Source organism: Bombina bombina, chromosome 2, assembly GCF_027579735.1.
Source record: "Bombina bombina isolate aBomBom1 chromosome 2, aBomBom1.pri, whole genome shotgun sequence".
NCBI lineage: Eukaryota > Metazoa > Chordata > Amphibia > Anura > Bombinatoridae > Bombina > Bombina bombina.
In genome coordinates, this window is record NC_069500.1 from 296,342,838 (window position 1) to 296,362,095 (window position 19,258).

Below are 19,258 nucleotides of genomic sequence, written 5' to 3' on the forward strand. Positions count from 1 at the left end.
CAATCAAGTTACAAGAATAATGTCATAATGTGTAAGCCTTACCAGAAACAAGGCTGGTTGAGTATGAGACTTGCCTCTGCTTGCTTGTGCTTGCTTGTGTACCATATGTGCTGCTATTTTAGACAAGGTTTTATATTCCCTGCTTTTTTTCTCCAGCCATTTTTTTCTCTGCTTCTGAATAACTTAACCCTACAGTCCTACCCACTGCATTCTTGACTCGTTTTATAGCAGCTGCCCCTGTATTATAAATATTTGTCCCTCCCAAGCCCAAAATAATTACAAGTATTACCTTAAAAGGAAATTATCTTCATTATGTGAAAAAATATATTAGCAAAAGTTGAAAAAATATATTAAGAACAAATAGGCAGACTAGGTAGTCATAGTGATGTGTATCTGAAGTTAAAATCTTTCAGTGCAACAGAATTTTCTTGAGAAATGGAATTCACAGATGCAATGGTTTCAGCTTCTACACAAAACATCTGTAAAATAATAAAAACAGACATTTATTGCATTTTTTAAAACCCCATAGAGATGTGGTAAGTGTGAGCGAGTGTGAAATTTATTTTGTCACCTGTAAATTTATATTGCTATTGATATCATGTAAGGTGGATTAGTACAATGCCAGTTCATGTGTATCATTGCACAGTATATATGATAATATTGTTGTTCTTTGTACAATTTCCCTTTGCTTTGTTGTTAGCACCCTGGATGCCAAAGTGAGCTGCAATGTATTGATTCCATCTGTGCCAGCCAAGGGTTAATGGTCCCATGCATTCCTGGAAATATCGGATCAAACTTTTCTTAAAGAGTTGAACTATATGCATCTAACCCATGACCAATCATGATCCTTAAATGACCCCCAAAATAAAGCTTTGTTATAAATCCCACATATTTTTTTGTAATCACCCCCTTCTCAAATGTATTCTTGGCTAACGTTGGAAATACATATTTTTTTTTCTTTTAGATTGACCACAGTTAAATTATACTTTGATAGACTTGATGTAATTTATTTTCCACCGACTAAACTATGTAATGCAACTACAGCATGGAAACTTCTACTAACCTGTCGGCCACAATTCAATTTTCTATATGCAATGAACTGTACTGTCATTTCTAAGACAAAAAAAAGCTTTATTTTTACAATAGGCTCATGAAATCAGAGATATAAAAATGTTTTTATAAACTTTTGTTCTTTCCAAAAATAACTTTTTAGTACTTTTATTAAGAAAAAGAGCTGTACTTTTTATTAAGAAAAAGAGCCAATGGTTTGTTACGAAAGAAAATTAGAACAGAGAAACAGTGAAGTACATGCCCGGAAAATATAGGGATACTGCCTAGTATTGTAATTGTGTTGGTTGGTTGGTTATCCATGTGAAATAGAAACACAGGCCAACCATAGATATAACTGGGTGCACCTATATTTGATGTTTGTTGAGCAATATGAATATGGAGTTAAAATGTGTGCAAGAGGGTGTGAGTGCAATCATAGGGCATAAATGTGGCAGCAATAGAAAGGGGCACTTTAAACACTTAACAAGAATGCACTTAAAAGGAAAATAACTAAAAAATGTCCCTAAAACATGGTAGCCTCTAATGCTTTCCTCTGCCCACACAAAGCGTGCTTCCATATTGATTTTGGATTGGTTAATCTAACTTTTTTCAAACACTGCAAATGGATTTTCTTGGAGTTTTGAGCACCTTTAAATTTGGAAAGAATGCGAACAAATAATAGCAATGAAAGTCACATTTAATGATCTCTCTTACAACATATACTTTTTTTTAAAGATTCTTATGCTTCTATAAATTGTTATGAAAATTATTCTGAAATTATCTTTAAAAAAAAATGTGAGCAACTTTCATACATTCTCTTTTCATGTGTATGGGGTAAAAACAAAATGTCCGTACTTATGTTGGCATATTTTATAGGCTCTCTGTAACTATTTGTCTTACATGACCTTTGTCAGTATGAATACAATTAAAGGGCCAGTAAACCCAAAATCTTTCTTTCATGATTCAGATAGAACATACAAATTTAAACAACATTACAATTTACTTCTATTATTTATTTTGCTTCATTTTTTAGATATCCTTATTTGAAGAAAAAACAATGCACATGGGTGAGCCAATCACATGAGGCTTCTATGTGCAGCAACCAATCAGCAGCTACTGAGCATATCTAGATATGCTTTTCAGCAAAGAATATCAATAGAATAAAACAAATGAGATAATGGAAGTAAATTAGAAAGATGTTTAAAAATGCATTATCTTTCTAAATCATGAAAGTAAAAATGTGGGTATCATGGCCCTTTAACTGGGGGTAAATCAAGGCTACATGTGGCTCTCGAAAGGCTACTAGAGCCCACATTAAAGGGACACTCAAAATTTAACTTTAATGATTCAGATACAGCATTCAGTTTTAAACAACTTTCAAATTTACTTCCATTAACAAAATGTGCACACTCTTTTTATATTTACAATTTTTGAGTCACCAGCTGTTACTGAGCATGTGCAAGAATTCACAGAATATACGTATATGCATTTGTGATTGGCTGAAGGCTGTCACATGATACAGGAGGAGTGGAAATAGACATAACTTTGAAATTTGTCATGAAATAATCTACTACTTATTTGAAGTTCAGACTAAGAGGCCTATTTAACAACGGTCTTGCGGACCTGATCCAACAGTGCGGATCAGGTCCGCAATACCTCGCTGAATGCGGAGAGCAATACGTTCTCTGTATTCAGCATTGCATCAGCAGCTCACAAGAGCTGCTGGTGCAACGCCATCCCCTGCAGACTTGCGGCCAATGGGCCGCCAGCAGGGAGGTGTCAATCGTACTCGATTGGGTTGAATTGTGGCAATTCCTGTCCGCCTGCTCAGAGCTCAGAAACACGGGCCCACAAGCTCCATACGGAGCTTGATAAATGGGCCTCTAAGAGGCCTATTTAACAATGGTCTTGCGGACCTGATCCGACAGTGTGGATCAGGTCCACAAGACTTCGCTGAATGCGGAGAGCAATACGCTCTCCGTATTCAGCATTGCACGAGCAGCTCACAAGAGCTGCTGGTGCAACGACGACCCCTGCAGACTTGCGGCCAATGGGCCGCCAGCAGGGGGTGTCAATCAACCCGATCGTACTCGATCGGGTTGAATTGTGGTGATTTCTGTCCGCCTGTTCAGAGCAGGCGGACAGGGTTATGGAGCATCAGTCTTTAGACCGCTGCTTCATAACTGCTGTTTGTGGCAAGTCTGAAGAATCGCAAGAAACATGGGCCCACAGATAAATGGGCCCCATTGAATTTTAAATATAATGAAAAGTATCCAACATAGGAGTTAATAGTATTGCACAGTCATATTTAGACTTTTGGGCATAAATGAAATGCAGTTGCAGCAAATCATTAAATTTCTAATACTTCCTATACAATAGGCATTAATATGTTATTCTCAACCATTCACCTATATGTTACACTATATTAATAATGTATAATTACTGTATTTTAGTGATACTGTAAATAATCTATAAATTACTGTACTGCAGAATATGCTCTTAGCAGGCTTAACCCTGTAACGTTTAACCTGGATACATTATAATAATATATAGAATATATAGAATATATTAAATAATTAATTTTTGTCTATTCACAGATCATGATTCCCAGTGGTTTATCTCACTTGTATTTTTTTTTCCATGTAGCGAATCCTTTTAAACTCAGCTATTTAATAACAAAGACGCTAATCCCCAGACACTAGGAGCTTATGAATGAATTGAAATGCCCATCAGCAATATCAGCAGAAACTACTCAGACAAAAATAAACAGGAAAAAAAAAAGATTTACAAACCACATCAGCATCACAAACTCCAAACAAAAAAAGAAATAACAAAATCAAAAACCTTTAAACATAATAAGCATTTTGAGTTCTTTCTTTTGTCTGGCCAATTCTAGAAATGTTTTCATAGTGATCTCTTTTACAATTTAGACAAAGAGCCCTATGAGGCTTTAAAATGAGATCTATCCCCGTAAAGTTAATTGATCTCAGTCAGCTCCTTGTTATGAATATGACCTTTAAAATAACTGATTCTAAATGTTGTACTTAATGGTATTCTTCACGGTTTAAAAATAACTTGGTTATAGCAAATTGTAGTTATGTTGAATCAAAGTCAGTTTTTGCTCCTTAATCTTTTTTAATCTAAACCTCACAGAAGACTGAATATGGGAGTAGCTCTGCTTTTATTTTATGTTTACCTTGTTGATCAGCCACAGTGTTTATAAATTTGAAAAACTTTATTGACTCCAGATTGGTCAAGGTCTCGTTTTAGAGTAAATGTATTGCATACACAGTGGGTGGTAGATTAGTTGATATATTTTCTTAAATATGTTTTATGTTCTTATTGTTATTTTAGTTGCCTAGCAATTCTAGTTTGGTTTTCTTGGATGGCTATTTTCTTACAGTTTGTGGCTTTTGTTCCGATGGATATTAACTATTTTTTTTCTGTCTGCAAAGAAAGTCCAGGTAGGGACAGTTATGTAAAAGATTTTGTATTTCTGTGATACGATTTTCCAAATATCTGTTGAAACATTTCAAGAACAGGACTGCCCCATGTTAAGTATAGGGTGTGTTATTGTTTAAAATGTCATGCTCTGCCCTATCAATTTAAGTTTAATTTTGGCTTTACTGTCCCTTTAATTTAACTAACTTATGTATAGACAGCTTCAAATGAGCAATTCTTTAGAAATAATGGAGATGTAGCTACCAAACTACACAGACAAAAACAGATAAACAGTGTCAGAATGAACCAATTAAAGGAACAAATGCTCATTTTTAATTATAAGTTAAAGTGATGTGTTAAATATTGGTGGAAGTAGGGTAGAAGCGTATAAAAATAGCCAAGTGCTTCTTCATTTCCTCAAAAAAACTATATGTTATTATTATTAAGAGGTGACATGCATTTCACAATAGTAGTGTTTCAAAATACATTGAGTTTAATTCTAATGGAAAATGACATGCCCTAATTCAGTAACCCATGCAAAGGGATAAAATACATAGGTAAAGTCAGAGGCGTAACTAGAAACCACAGGCCCATGTGCAAGAATCAAAGAAGCCCCCCCCCCCCAAAAAAAAGGTGAATTTGATACATATCTTTTTTTTTTAACATTTAACACAGAAAAAAAAAAGTGAATCAGATTACATGTCTGCAAAAGGACGTAACCTGTATACACAGTCTGTGAGATGGTCTGACCCCCTATTACTGTATATAGTGACACTGTTTAACCCACCAGTACTGTATATAGTGAGTTATTAACACAGTCTGATGACTGGCCTGACCCTACCCATCCCAGTACTTTATAAAATTACCACAGTAGTCTGTGACATGGTCCAGCCCCGGTACTGTATATAGTGGTACTGTATAGTGACACTGTTTACCCCTCGCCTCCCCCATGCTGTAGTAATAAGGTCTGTAATTTGCTGGTTCCACAAACATATACACACACACATACATGCATAAATACACACACAGTCACATACATACATACACACATACACACACACATAAACACCAATAGGTAAAACAGAAACACTAACCCCTGTAGTAAAAAACAGAGACACTAGTGAAGCATCACGTCACACTCACATGATATGGCAGTGGCAGGCCAACTTTTTTTTTTTTAGTTTTGTTTTTTGAAGCTGTGCCCCCACCCTCGCAGTTGCTACCTCTGCACCCCCTCTAGTTCTGTCCCTGGGTAAAGTACTACTCAGGGACTTGCAAATATTGCAACTGCGGCCTCTGATTAGCTTATTAGTCATGTTCTGCTCAAGCTGGGCTTAAAGGGAAAGGAAAGTCAAAATTAAACTTCCATGATTTAGATAGAACGTGTAATTTTAAGACAATTTTAAATGTAAATCTATTTTCAAATATGCTTTGTTCTCTTTGTATCCCTTGTTGAACACAAATACGCACATATCCTACAATAGTGGGAGCTAGCTGCTGATTGGTGCCTACACACATTTGTCTCTTGTGATTGGCTAACTAGACGTGTTCAGCTAGCTTCCAGTAGTGCAATGCTGTTCCTTCAGAAATAGATAACAAGATTATGAAGCAAATTTGATAATAGAAGTAAATTGGAAATTGTATATTCTGTCCAAATCATGAAAGAAACGTTTGGGGTTTCCTGTCCCTTCCTGTCTCTTTTGAAGGATTAAATATACAGACATTGATCACAATCTTTCCAAAATTTAATTTGCATATATATGTATAAGATGGCTCGTGTTAAAGTGTAGTGCACATGCACAGCATAATAGAATTATTTAACTCATCTTGGAATACTCGCAAATGCAAATATGTTGAAAAGGTCATTTTTCCACTTTACAGAGTCACATGACTTTTCCACTTTATCAACTCCAATTTGGTGTAAAATGGTCCGGAAATCTGTCGAAAATTTTTAAGAACAGGACTGCCCCATGTTATGTATAGGGCGTGTTATTGTCAAGCTTATAATCAGGGTGGATTTGATTTAAATCACTAGTCAGTAAGACCGAATTTAGATTTATTTAAATCATGGTTTTTATTTTAGAATACTAACTTTTCAGCTTATTTTTCCGGTTATATCTGGCCATTAAAGATTTGGTTATATATCTTTAGATATGCATAGATAGATCATTGAAATTAATTAAATTTATTGGGAGATGAACTATCTCCAATTAATAGGTTAATCATTCCTATTTGATCAACTTTTCAGCTGTACTTTATTGGAAGGAGAAAAATAATGATTACCTTAATAAAAACAATTTAAATAGTTTTAACTAAAGAAAAACAACCATTACCTAAATAATAATAATTTAAAGTTTTACTTAACTAAAACAATAACAATATATTTAATTTTTAATGCTTGCCCCTCCTTCCTCACACTTAGGTCCTTGTGCAGTTCCATTATACTCCAAACAATCTTCTATTAAGTGAGCTTACTTTTAGAGGTTGATTCTGTGTACATATTTTTGCAGGGGAGCAATAGCATTACGTAAAAATTAAACTTTCATGATTCAGAAAGAACATGCAATTTTCCAATTTTTTTTTTTTATCTGATTTGCTTCACTCTCTTGGCATCCATTGTTGAAAGCATAAATAGGTAGGCTCAGAAACAATGCACTACTGTGAGCTAGCTGCTTGTCACTGTCTCACCCAATGGGGCCTATCTATCAAGCTCCGAATGGACTCGCCAGAAACACAAGTTATCGAGCAGCGGTCACAAAGACCGCTGCCCCATAACCCTGTTCGTCTGCTCTGAGCAGGCGGACAGGAATCGCCGGAATTCAACCCGATAGTATGATCGGGTTGATTGACACCCCCTGCTGGCGGCCCATTGGCCTCAAGTCTGCAGGGGTGGCCGTTGCACCAGCAATGCTGAATACGTAGAGCATATTGCTCTCCGCATTCAGTGACGTCTTGCGGACCTGATCCGCACTGTCGGATCGGGTCTGCAAGACATTTGATAAATAGGCCCCAATGTGTTCAGCTAGACCCCAGTAGAGCATTGCCCTTCTTCAACAAAGAATACAAGAGAATAAAGTAAATTTAATAATAGAAGTAATTCTGAAATCTGAACATTGTATGCTCTATCTGAAACCCAATAGTTTTCTTTCATGATTACAGTATGTCCCTTTAATGTCTATTTCTCAACTCTGTATGCTTACTTTATAACATGATTTGCTGTAAAGAAAGGGGCATGCTATTTCTGCAGACATAAATTAAAGGTTTTTGAGAACTACTAAACCAATAACATTTGCTAATATCTTCAAGATAGAAAGATTGCTCAAGATAATCTGACAGAAACCAATGGGAGAGCAGGGCATTGTAAATGGATTAATGGAATTAATTTACCAAATAAAAAACCCTATAAATAATCATTACAGCCATAAATATACAGCATTTTGCTATGTATTTAAGACTAATCTATATTTCAGAATGAATAACCTTTAGATTATAATGTAGTCATACCTCCCAACATTTGTGGCTGAGAATGAGGGATGCAGGAGGTTGATAGGAACCCATCACCATTTTGTGGGTGGAACGGTGTTGGGAGAGGAGCGATTGTAAGTGATTATTGGGCGGTTTGGGTGTTTCTGGATGGTCTGTGGGTGTGTCAGGGCAGTTTGTGGGTGTTCCGTGGGTGGGGCTAAAACAATTCTGTTAAGAGGCACATATGGCTGTCTGAGAGGGACAGTATTCAGAATCAGGGACTGTCCCGCTCAAATAATTTTCTTTAGAAATGATACTTATATAGGGCCAGATTACAAGTGGAACGGTATTTATCACTTCCGATATACAGGGAGTGCAGAATTATTAGGAAAGTTGTATTTTTGAGGATTAATTTATTATTGAACAACAACCATGTTCTCAATGAACCCAAAAAACTCATTAATATCAAAGCTGAATAGTTTTGGAAGTAGTTTTTAGTTTGTTTTTAGTTATAGCTATTTTAGGGGGATATCTGTGTGTGCAGGTGACTATTACTGTGCATAATTATTAGGCAACTTAACAAAAAACAAATATATACCCATTTCAATTATTTATTTTTACCAGTGAAACCAATATAACATCTCAACATTCACAAATATACATTTCTGACATTCAAAAACAAAACAAAAACAAATCAGTGACAAATATAGCCACCTTTCTTTGCAAGGACACTCAAAAGCCTGCCATCCATGGATTCTGTCAGTGTTTTGATCTGTTCACCATCAACATTGCGTGCAGCAGCAACCACAGCCTCCCAGACACTGTTCAGAGAGGTGTACTGTTTTCCCTCCTTGTAAATCTCACATTTGATGATGGACCACAGGTTCTCAATGGGGTTCAGATCAGGTGAACAAGGAGGCCATGTCATTAGATTTTCTTCTTTTATACCCTTTCTTGCCAGCCACGCTGTGGAGTACTTGACGCGTGTGATGGAGCATTGTCCTGCATGAAAATCATGTTTTTCTTGAAGGATGCAGACTTCTTCCTGTACCACTGCTTGAAAAAGGTGTCTTCCAGAAACTGTCAGTAGGACTGGGAGTTGAGCTTGACTCCATCCTCAAGCCGAAAAGGCCCCACAAGCTCATCTTTGATGATACCAGCCCAAACCAGTACTCCACCTCCACCTTGCTGGCGTCTGAGTCGGACTGGAGCTCTCTGCCCTTTACCAATCCAGCCACGGGCCCATCCATCTGGCCCATCAAGACTCACTCTCATTTCATCAGTCCATAAAGCCTTAGAATAATCAGTCTTGAGATATTTCTTGACCCAGTCTTGACGTTTCAGCTTGTGTGTCTTGTTCAGTGGTGGTCGTCTTTCAGCCTTTCTTACCTTAGCCATGTCTCTGAGTATTGCACACCTTGTGCTTTTGGGCACTCCAGTGATGTTGCAGCTCTGAAATATGGCCAAACTGGTGGCAAGTGGCATCTTGGCAGCTGCACGCTTGACTTTTCTCAGTTCATGGGCAGTTATTTTGCGCCTTGGTTTTTCCACACGCTTCTTGCGACCCTGTTGACTATTTTGAATGAAACGCTTGATTGTTCGATGATCACGCTTCAGAAGCTTTGCAATTTTAAGAGTGCTGCATCCCTCTGCAAGATATCTCACTATTTTTGACTTTTCTGAGCCTGTCAAGTCCTTCTTTTGACCCATTTTGCCAAAGGAAAGGAAGTTGCCTAATAATTATGCACACCTGATATAGGGTGTTGATGTCATTAGACCACACCCCTTCTCATTACAGAGATGCACATCACCTAATATGCTTAATTGGTAGTAGGCTTTCGAGCCTATACAGCTTGGAGTAAGACAACATGCATAAAGAGGATGATGTGGTCAAAATACTCATTTGCCTAATAATTCTGCACTCCCTGTAGAGCTAATTGTGCTAAAATTACACTTTTAACGCGCGTCAGGTTGCATTGGTATTATGAGTTGAAAGTAAAAAGTTATCTTGCTCCCGCTAACCCGATGTGCGCAAACAGGTTACTTCTAGCACAAATAGACTGTCGCGCAAAAGATAACCTGTTCCCTCTTAGAAGTCAATGAAGAAAAAAAAAAAGACTCGCTTGCTAACCCAAACTCATATTCTCATATGCGCAGTTTTGTGGCAAAACTTGTAGTTAACCCACTTATTGTCAAAAAAGTCAGCAGTTTGTTTATTGCTAATAAAAGTTTAACATTGGCATTACAGTATACAGAATTTAAAGGGACAGGAAACCCCAAAATTTTATTTCATGATTTAAAACATACAATTCCAATTTATTTCTATTATCAAATTTGCATCATTCTCTTGTTATCCATTGCAGAAGGAACAGCATTGCACTACTGGCAGCATCTAGTTAGACAATCTTAAGAGACAAATGTGTGGAGGCACCAATCAGCAGCTGACTCCCACTATGTAGGATTTGTGTGTATTCTTTTTCAACAAGGGATACCAAGAGTACAAAGCACATTTGAAAATACAAGTGAATTTAAAAGTGTCTTAAAATTACATTCTCTATCTGAAACATGCAAATTTAATTTTGACTTTCCTATTCCTTTAAAGGGACATTAGACACCTCAAGATATTAATATAAGTTGTTTAATTACGTGTAGCAAAACAACTTTGCAATACACTTTCATTATTTATTTTGTTCTCCTTTCCTGATAATTTGATTCTGAATATTGTCGATTTCCAATTCATGTTAAACATGGAAGTGCAGACACAGCTATATTCAATACATTCATTGGTTGCACGCTGTAGTAAGCCATTTATAACCATTCCTAATTGGCCTCAGCAGAAAAGGAAACCTAAGTTACAATATGGCAGCACCCAGTGCTTTATGGACATTTACTTTATACTTATTTTTTCAAAACTTCAAAAACTAATATAATTTTTAAAAATGCATGTACAAATTATTCTCAGGCTAAACTGTACTCTAAATAAACCATTGCTTGAATGATGTATTTAGTGTTTAATGTCCCTTTAAGGTTGAAAGATCTTTCATGAGCTCAGCCATTCTAGTTGTAAATAGGTTAATAAACTGCATACCTGTTGTCATTAGGTAATAGTTTTATGGTAAAGTCTGCTATACTAAATCATATGCTTGGCGCCATATCTATAAATCCAGTTCTGTAACGCTCTAAAATCAACACACTCACAGAGAGTTTCTATGTATGTTTTACATTTCTCAGAGTGTATTATTAGGCTGACTTGTTCTAGGAGGTTCACATCAAATTGATTGACTTGAAGATAAACATATCTAGAGGCTTTTTTGGATTGGCTAATATAGAAAACATTTTTACAAACTATAAAATGTAGTACTTGTATTTCTGGCCAATTTGAACAGAATACTTTTTCTTATCATGATGGCTTATTTTTGTTTTTTCTTGTTCCAGTGAGATATTGTGTTTCACATATTTATTCAGAATTTACAAAATAAACACATTTAAAAAAAATAAATCAAAGTTGGCTATCTCTTCCTTTAACCTGGTCACATACATAGCTTTTTTGTTTTACTTAAAGGGACAGTCTACACCAGAATTGTTATTGTTTTAAAAGATAGATAATGCCTTGTTTACCCATTCCCTAGTTTTGCATAACCAACACAGTTATATTTACATGTTTTTTACCTCTGTGATCATCTTGTATCTAAGCCTCTGCAGACTGCCCCTTTATTTGTTCTTTTGACAGACTTGCAGTTTAGCCAATCAGTGATGGCTCCCAGGTAACTTCACATGCATGAGCACAGTGTTATCTATATGAAAAACATGAACTAACCCCTCTAGTGGTGAAAAACCTGTTAAAATGCATTCTTAAGAGGCGGCCTTCAAGGTCTAAGAAATTAGCATATGAACCTCCTAAGTTAAGCTTTCAACTAAGAATACCAAGAGAACAAAGAAATATTGGTGATAAAAGTAAATTGGAAAATTGTTTAAAATTACATGCCCTATCTGAATCATGAAAGTTTATTTTGGACTAGACTGTCCCTTTAAGTTTTATTTTAAATTATTGAATTACATGACACACCTCATGGTTCTCTTTCTGCTTTTATATGACAGCATACAAAGAGTGTATTTTAGGTGGCAAAAATATGTGTTAATTTCAGAATTTAAAGCAGCATAAAAGTCAAAATTAAAGGGACCAAAAATGAAGAAAACAAAAATCTCCCCCTTCTGTACACCTAACCTGATACTTCACTTGAAGAACATTCCACTTCTGAAATCTGTCTTACTTTTTAAATATATAGCAGTGCAGAATTATACATATTCCTCACTGCCCATCTGATTTTTGTTTTCTTTTGTGTTGTCAGTATGGGGTTCACCAATCAGATGCATACTGGCAGTGCCACAGAAGTGCACACTCCTGTTTTCTCTAAGGGATGAAAATTAACACATAGGGGGTGCTTTATCATGGCCCGAATGGGGCCGAATACCCCTGTTTCTTCGCGAGCTTTCAGGGTCGCCGAAAACAGGAGTTAAGAAGCAGCTGTCTTAAGACCACTGCTCCTTAACTTGTCTGCTGCCTCTAAGGCATCAACCCGCCTGATCGCATATGATCGGGTTGATTGACAACTCCTGCTAGTGGCCGATTGGCCGCAAATCTGCAGGGGGGGGGGGCGGCATTGCACAAGCAGTTCACCAGAACGGCTTGTGCAATGATAAATGTCGACAGCGTATGCTGTCGGCATCCAGTGATGTCTGGCGGACATGATACGCTACATCGTATCATGTCCGCCAAACATTGATAAATCGGCCCCATAGTCACAGGGATTGGAAGTTTAAAGACCCATGGGTCATATTTATTATCCAGCACAGAACGTCTGGCATTAACTCTTTAATTTAAATATAAATGAAGGTGGCGGCAATTCGGGTCTTAAGTAACTAACCTATGCTAAGCTGGTCAGGTGCCTAGCGGCTGACATTAAACGGAGCCTGGCTACCATACTATCTGATGAAGACACATAAAGAGGAGCTCTTTAACCTGCTGCATACCCAGACCTGCACCAGGGGACATCTACCCTCCTGCAATGTCCGGCCCTCAAATCTCTGCCTGCTGTCGGAGCCCAGACCAACTGTCCAGCTAGGGTGCAATGTCAACCAATCAAATCCAAACCAGTAGGTCCCAGGCCAGCTAACATGCTGAGTCCAAGGGAACGGACAAAACTACCATCCTAGGACTTACAGAGCCAGGTCGATTAACCCTCATCAGGCCCCAAACATATTAAAATCTCCCTCAAAGCCTTAACTGAGTGCTGCCCCTTTTCCAAAAACAAAAAGGGGGAAAGAGTGGGAAGCTTCTTGAATCCAGAAGAAAAGAGGTAGCTGAACTTCTGACTTCTTCCTATAAGTAAACTCGACCTTCCCACTTAGGAACAAAGTTGCAACACACACACACTCAGACCCTAAGGGCATTAACGCTTAGGTGTGTTCCAGGATAGGAGGCCCTACATTTCATTCTGTGCAAAGCAGGAAGCTTTCCTATTCTGCTAACCTAGCTCAGCAGAGAAAATAAGAATGCAAGCTTTGACTCTGAAGCAGATGGGCAGTCAGAGGCAAATTTAACCACACAATATGTATTTTAACATTTAAAAATATGGATTTCAGAACTGGGTTGATGTTTAAGTAAGCTATTAGCAGTAAATGTATGGAAGGGTGGGATTTTTGTTTCCTTTTTACTTTCCCTTTAAACTTACAAAATTCAGCTAGAGAAGTTTTTCTATTTGCTTCTGTTATCAAATTTACTTCCATCTCTTGGTATCCTTTGTTAAAATGCATGCTTAGATATGCACAGGAGCAGCAATGCACTCCTGGGAGCGAGCTGGTGATTCGTGGCTACACACATGCCTTTTTTCATTGGCTGACCAGATGTGTTCAGCTACGTCCCAAAAGCACATTGCTCGCCTGGAGCCATGTTCATATATGTGTTTAACCCCTGCAGAGTTTAAAAATATAATTATATGCAAACAGCTTTTTATTGTTGTACTTTTATAAATGTTGTCTCCAGAAACACTGCTTATGCTTTTAAACTGCTGTGAACCCCATGATATATCAATAAATCAATTTCTACATTAATTAGAATTTTCTTTAACCTTTATAGGTAATACTTGAAAGCAAACAGCTCATAAAATATCACCTCCTGACTGAGATGGTGAAGTCTGGTGAAGACATTTAGTGCCAGAAGCTGTAGTGGCTGCAAAAGCCAAATGAGGTAAGTGAAGTTTACTGAATCATTGTTTTCTGCAATTCATCTAGGGTATTCCACAGATGTTTGATAATTCTCAAGCTTGAGGGGATATATTGTATATCTATTCTATCTGTCTATCATCTATCAATCTATACACACACATATGTTAGGTGTCATAAGACTACAATGCACAACATGCAAGCTCCAGGAGATAATCTTAAAGTGTACCAGGGTAGCTACCAATCAACAACCAGGAAAACTCGCTGAGGTCAGTTCTCAACATGTGCATTTGGTGCCTATTTTTCAGTGCTGTTTAGTAGCGGCCTAATTCATGTTTTTATATCTATTTAAATTTTGTCACATTGGAGATCTGCAATTACTTGTGCTGCTCGGGATGACACAGCTTTGTATAGAATACGCACAAGCTGAGGATAACAGAATATCGGTGCCGGTGCTAGAATTTTTGGCCACACAGGCGAGGATGCATTTTGACGACCCCCCCCCCCCCATTACATACCATCCCATTGCTAGTTAAAAGGAAATTAAACCCAATTTTTTTTCTATCATGTTTCAGATAGAACATGACATTTTAAGCAACTTTCTAATTAACTCCTATTATCAATTGTTCTTCATTCTCTTGGTATCTGTATTTGAAAAGCAGGAATGTAAGCTTAGGAGCAGCACTGGCTGATTGGTAGCTAAATGCAAATCAAACAGTGGTAGCGCGGAATTGCAAATCAAACAATAGCAGTGCAGCATAGCAAATCAAACAGTGGTAGCACTACAAAGCAAATCAAACAGTGGTAGCGCTGCATAACAAATCAGACAGTGGTTGTGCTGCATTACACACCAGACAGTGGTTGTGCTGCATAACAAATCAAACAGTGGTTGTGCTGCAAAGCAAATCAAACAGTGGTTGAGCTGCATAACAAATTAGACAGTGGCTGTGCTGCATAGCAAATCAGACAGTGGTTGTACTGCATAAAACATCAGACAATGGTTGTGCTGCATAACACATCAGGCAGTAGTGCATAACTATATATAACTAACAATCAAACCCTCTAGAAGGTACTTGTAGGAAATATGCAATAAAAAGCATTTTTGAGATAGGAAATCATTCTCACCTGTTCTGTGTGCCTGATATCTCAAAAATGCTTCCCATTGCATATAGAGAGAATGGGGATAAAAGGAAAAATATGAAAGAGATGCACATACCCTTTTCAACCTTTTTTTTTTTCTAAATGGAACCAGGGGGCAAGGGAATTCAGTGAAGTCAGGGTTGTCCATAGGCTTGACATGATGGTTTTGGGGCAGAGTTTGTCATTTCTAGTTTTAAGTGGTCCCAGAATATAAATAGGCAAATGAAGGATAGCAGGACAGAACTCCCAAACTGGGGCCCTGTGCAGATACTCAAAGCCTCATAAAGTGATTCAGGTGGACTGTGTGTGTGATTGTTTAGAACAGATTGTAAAGAAAAAGAAAATAAGATTATGTAGGATTCAATCTTAAACGTACAGTGACTTACAGCCCTGTGCAAATTCTCACAGCCTTACAAAGAGTTGCAAGCACCCAGTGGCATGATTTCCATTTTCCTTCTGAACCTGAACGGGCGCATCCTAACTCACTGTGCTGTCACAGACTGTCCACCAAGACAACTGATGGAGTCCACAGTTATTTAGTGCCACTCTGCCTACACTCACCAAGAGACCAGGAAGTAGCAGCACCACAACCTCATCACAACACTTGAACAGTGCGCCAAAAATATGTTAGAAGCCACATGACTGCAGACTCACTCATGATGTGCACTGCAGGTATTGGGTAAGGTCGGACCCAATAGAAATTAAAAAATAAAACATTTAAATCAATAATACAGCTGGGGGGCAATGCGGAACAGGACAGGCACTCTCCCCAGGACAGCGGGACAGAAAGTGTTGGCTGCCTGTCTGGGATAAAAAACTTAGTCTGTACCTCAGTCACATACAAAATACAGTCTGACATGCAGGCTAAGTTTTTTACCCCAGACAGGCAGCCAACACTTTGTGCGCTTCGCAGCACAACATGTATTGCTAATAGCCCGTCCTGACACATTTATTCAGCCCTGATGGCTGCCGCCTAGGAAATGAAAAAGAAAAGTAAAAAAACTCCTGCTGGCAGTGCGCCTTTGAGTAAGAAACTCAACTTGAGACGCACTCGCACCTGTTTTTTAATATGCTCTGGCTCTGCAGACAGCCAGCATCTAAAAACAAAATAGGCAGGCGCACTAAAATAAAAATGTAAAAAAAACTTATAACAGTGTTGCCGCTCCAAGATTGTGCCCCCCTGCTTGGGCGCTACAAGGCGGCTGCCTATTTGCCTGTATGCAAGCGCCGGCCCTGCAGAAAGTGTGAGATTGTTCCTATATACACTTTCTATACAAGTTTTTGATGTAGTAATTCTTTTTGAAAACACTGGCAGGAGCTAGCACTGAAAGGGATAGGAACCCCCAAAATTTTCTTTAATTATTCAGATAAAACATACAATTTTAAAAAAAATTTCAATTTACTTCTGTTATCAAATTTACATCATTCTCTTGTTATCCTTTGCTGAAGGAACAGCATTGCACTACTGACAGCTAGATGAACACATCTAGTTAGCCAATCACAAGACACAAATGTGTGCAAGAACAAATCAGCAGCTGGCTCCCACTACTGTAGGATGTGTGCGTATTCTTTTTCAACAAAGGATACCAAAAGAACAAAGCACATTTGAAAATAGAAGTGTCTTTAAATGATATGCTCTATCTGAATCATGAACGTTTAATTTCAACTTTTCCCTTTAAGTGCCGGGCACAAGTGATACACTTTGGAATATTCTTACCATAAAAAATATTCTTGTGTACACAGTTTCAGGAATAATTTGTGTTTATATCACATAACTATTTGAATGGCTTGTACAAGGGACTGTATTATGTGGCTGGCTGACATACATTCAAGTACTACTTGATCTGTGTAATATGGAGCTAACTTTGAAAGTACTTTTACTGGTATTCTACATTTAAATACTGAATACTCATGGTGGACATTTTCAATTTACAGATACATTCAGCTTAGATACTTTAAAGCTTTTTTGGAGTTTTGAAAACTAAAATACAAAGTAGCAGCGATACTGCAAGAAAAGGAGACAAAAAAACAATATATAGTTGCTAAAACTGCTAGTCTTCTAAGAAAGAAAATGGAAAAAAACTTAAATGGAGTAAATAGCAATAGAAACAATAGGCATCGATCACACAACATAGTTATAAAAACTGAATATATTTATTAAAACACGTAGAGCCAGATAAATATTTTTCCCGCTTGCGCGCTAACCCCTGCTGGAAGTAAACTTTTAACATAGATAGATTAGCGAATATAATACAAGTTGACAGTAAAAAGTTAGCTGGAAACCTGATGCCAACTTCAGGACTCTAGATATCGTGACCGCGTTAACGTCTTCTCCCCATAGACTTTAATGGAGATCACTTTAAAAAAAAAGTCCTACTGCTCCTCGCTCGCACCCTAACCCGACTCGTGTTAGACCAACTGAGCAAAAGCCAAAGATAGTTATGAATATTTCACATTCCAATGTTCTTCACAAATTTTTTATTATTATTTTATATATATATATATATATATATATATATATATATATATATATCGGGATAGCACAACTTCAGAGCTCTGGTTAACTGTTACTCTCAACAAAAAAGTTGCACCACACTCATCAAAAATATATTTAAAATAGCAGTTACACTCATAATAACACAGTCTAATAAAAAAATATTTAAAAAAAAAATTGCATAAAAAGATATGAGGGATTGAAGATATAAGAGGTCTCAGGTCTTAGAAAAAAAGGCAGGCAAATGGCTTTAACAAAGAGATACATACATATACATGTCTAAATATGTATACATTTATATGTGTGTACATATGTATTTATATATTTATATGTGTGTATATATATATATATATATATATATACAGTATATATGTGTGTGTATTTACAGACATATATACACATATAAACACATAAATACATATAAAGAAGTTTATTGGAGCCTTTTGCAGACATGTAGCTGAAAACATGAAAAATCATATTTATGCAATATTCATATTTAATATTATTATTATTATTATCAGGTATTTGTAGAGCGCCAACAGATTCCACATCGCTATAAACATAGGCGGTATACAAGATAACATTTATAGGGATCAAATGGGTAGAGGACCCTGCCGAGCATTTCGCTGTTGTAGTAGCTCTTATGAAGGTGATCTACAAACAGCTGGGCTCATAGGCTTACATTCTAAGGGGTTCAAGGGGAAAGCAATGGAGTTAGGAAAAGTTATTGTAGGTTGTATGCATGTCTGAATAGTAGAGTCTTTAATAAAGTGTTTAACTGTGTATTTACTGTAAATATTTCACATTCCAATGTTTTTGCATAGGGGAATATGTATGTGTGGGTCAGATTGTCCCTACCTTGTGAAAAACTGCCTACCCATAAGAGTTGGGAGTGGAGGTGCTTTTGTCTTTAATTCCCATGTCAGCAACATGTTTTTGTTTTTGATTGGTTGATAATCAAATCCAAACTTTTTACTGAAACAAACCTTTTTCATATAAAAACTATTTATTTTTTATTATATGCAACAGCTGTCAAGCATATTGGAAAAATTGGAGTAAGCTTAATATAATTTGATTTAGAGGGAACTGTTGCTTCAAAGGGTAGAAGACTATACAAGAAAAACACAATTTAAACATGAGTTCATCATTTGGGGATTTATCCCTCTTTTTCAATGTGCACACAGTTCAGTTTAAGAAAATTTAGTAAAGAAAACAAGTTAATAAGAAGAAGCTGCACTTTGTTATAATTTATGTGGCAAATTTATTGTTAAATTAGTTTGAGAGCACGTGTAAACAGTGCACCAACGTTTATGTTTAATGTCTCTCACTTATGTCATAAAGATTTTGTTAATAACTGGGCATTAACATACACATTGTCCTAAAAATATCAGAGTCTTCTAATGGGTATTTGCAGTATGTGTATGTGTGATTCCATATGTACAAATA

General features: G+C 37.0%; 1 protein-coding gene across 6 annotated transcripts in view; it reads left to right on the forward strand.

Moving 5' to 3' along the window:
* The window catches only part of SNCAIP (synuclein alpha interacting protein), a 462,588-nt gene that overhangs the window by 76,405 nt on the left and 366,925 nt on the right, over positions 1–19,258 (forward strand). For all 6 annotated transcript variants that reach the window (XM_053701602.1, XM_053701601.1, XM_053701600.1 and 3 more), the window contains exon 2: positions 14,093–14,203. The gene's annotated coding sequence lies outside the window, so the exon portion shown is untranslated. The remainder of the gene's footprint in view (positions 1–14,092; positions 14,204–19,258) is intronic.